The following is a 2480-nucleotide window of genomic DNA, read 5'->3' as shown; positions in this document are numbered from 1 at the left end:
ATTTTCAAATTACTAAAATTCACATATGCGCAACAACAATATTCTTTTGTTTGTATTGCTAATTAATTTATTATTTTATAATGTATTTACTATACATATAGTATCATATTGGTTACAAGCTTTTATGTGTCGTAGTGTTTTTAACGTAATTGTACAACAACAACTTCATAATAAATAGAACATCTTAAACACAGTTCTGCGAGGGATATAGTATACAAAGTGAGAAGGAACAAAGGGTACAGTCATGAAAATACGACCTTTGATGACTTATTTGTGGAGTACGCTGACTTTTTTTTTAATTTTTAAGTAAACCTTTTCAATCAGAGTAAAGTTCTAGTTGTCATGTTCAGAGACATTGGTATTTCCATTTTCATTCGTAACAGGTGTGCCTCGAACAATGTTCTTGACAACTTTTCCATTTTCCATTACGATTTCCGAGTACAAGCCCGATGATTGTCCGTCGTCAGCTTGAGGTTCATTCATCTCCTTAATGTCGTCTTCTGATAGAGCTGACTGTGAAGGGAAAAATTCAAATCATTTTCAAGAATTTTGAAAAAAAAAGCTTGTGTCTTTAATTTTTTCATAAATTTCAAGCACAATTTGAGCACAAGTCGTGTTCCCTGCTACTTAGTACAGTCAATTAATATAATACTCTACGACCAGACAAGCTAGACTTGAACAGGCACGGTGTTGCGTGAATCATAAAAGTTGTGATTTATTTCTCAACTTTGTAGCATATAGCAGAGATAAACTGCAACAAAGTCTATCTAAGTAAGTATGCATGCACATGCCATTGCAATAAACTTTTTATTTTATAAAACATGTGGTCAGGCTCAGACTTGACCATAGGCCAGACAGATCGATGAGGCATCGAAGTTGCCCAGAATATGCGTATTTAGTTTAAAAGATGTAATGTGTGGACGTGACCCCGACAAACGCACACAGAAATATAGCTGCAAGCAGCATTTTACATTCCCTTTAGAGGCAATTGAAATGTTATTCAGAGGTGTTTTTACTTACAGGTAGTTCCTTCATTGGTGGCATGTCGGGGGAACTGCAAAATCGTAACAAATAAGGTAAGTACCTAGCTACAAAATATTGACATTTATCTGCAATACTTTCAATACAATCATTGTATGTAATGACAAAGTTTCTGGAACATGTTACTGAGTAACAGTGGTGAAGGAATAAAGAAAGTTAGCAGCAACGTATTAAGGAAGTAACACTCATTAATATTATAACTAGATTTACCTTTGGGACTTACTCATTATTTACCAATAGAATAAAATAGAAATAAAAGAACCAAACCCAGCGGCTGATAAACCATCAATAACTGACTAGTTTTGTAAAATTGTGTATTATATGCAGGTTTTTTTGGTTTAATCTTTCTTTTATTCCTTCTTTTTAGTTCTTAACACAGTTGTAACAGCTGGCAAAGTTCGAGCAATTGTTTCCGAAATGAGTCATGTATCCTATTTAATTATTAACAAGGACATGTCACTTCTGTCTTATTTATTAGAACGTTGTATATACTGTAAAAAAAACTAGTGAAATATCATGAATTGACTCTAAAATATTATAGTGTTTTATATTTGAATATTAAATTTTGTTTTTGAACATATAGTATTTTATAAGGCAGTACACTTGTTCATTCGTAATGTAGAGTCACCCGAAGATATTTGACTTTAAACGAAATCATGAACTATGTTTATTCTATTTAGCGTTTCATTGATTGGAAGGTCCAATGTTACACTTGACCCAAGAACGTTTAACTGCTTTACTCAGGTAACATAATCTTACCTATCATTAGATGCAGCTGAGTCATCACTACCTGAAACAAACAAATTACACAATTAATAGATAGCAACTGGCCCTAATAAAGAGTACATAATTTCGTTCATTTAAGACCCTGAATCGACGTCAGTAAGCCTCGTCGCAATGGAATCGGTATAAAACTTTACGATAATTGACATCCGCACTCGGAAGGAACGGGACTGAAGCTAAGAAATTCAAATTCAAATAAGATTTTATAGATGTTTTTCTGGTCGGCCATTTTGTACATGTCCAAACCGTGTCCAAATTGCTCTAAAATTCCGTAATTTTTACACAACGATCTGTTTGAAATTTTTTTCGTCTAGAAAATTTACCCAAAACGTGTTTTCATTTTATCAAAAAGTCTAAGTAAGTTGGATAAGAAATCAACAGGACTTTAAAGCACATTTTTTCTGATGTAAGCCCTTAATCTTTTTTTTTTCTTTTTTTTATTAGAACGTTGTATATACTGTAAAAAACGAGTGAAATATCATGAATTGACTTTACAATATTATAGTGTTCTCTATATCGCTTGCGATAGGAATGGTTTAAAGTCCAAAGTGGCAAGCCTTATGTGCTCTTGACTGTACAACTTGGGTAGTATTAATGGGGACAGCAGCTTGTTTTGCTAAACTGAGAATACTCATAGGAAATGAAGCTATTTTCGG

General features: G+C 33.1%; 1 long non-coding RNA gene across 1 annotated transcript; it reads right to left on the bottom strand.

Moving 5' to 3' along the window:
• LOC113230491 lies at positions 1-1874 on the bottom strand. The gene is made up of 3 exons (XR_003310497.1): positions 1801-1874; positions 1021-1054; positions 1-513 (listed from the first exon to the last, which is right to left on the bottom strand). It is a non-coding gene; the product is annotated as an uncharacterized LOC113230491 (long non-coding RNA).
• Between the last annotated feature and the right edge of the window lie 606 nt (positions 1875-2480).

This window comes from Hyposmocoma kahamanoa, unplaced genomic scaffold, assembly GCF_003589595.1.
Source record: "Hyposmocoma kahamanoa isolate Upper Pololo Valley unplaced genomic scaffold, ASM358959v1 63, whole genome shotgun sequence".
Lineage (NCBI taxonomy): Eukaryota > Metazoa > Arthropoda > Insecta > Lepidoptera > Cosmopterigidae > Hyposmocoma > Hyposmocoma kahamanoa.
The sequence above is the reverse complement of the archived record's forward strand: the minus strand, read 5'-3'. Positions and strand labels throughout refer to the sequence as shown.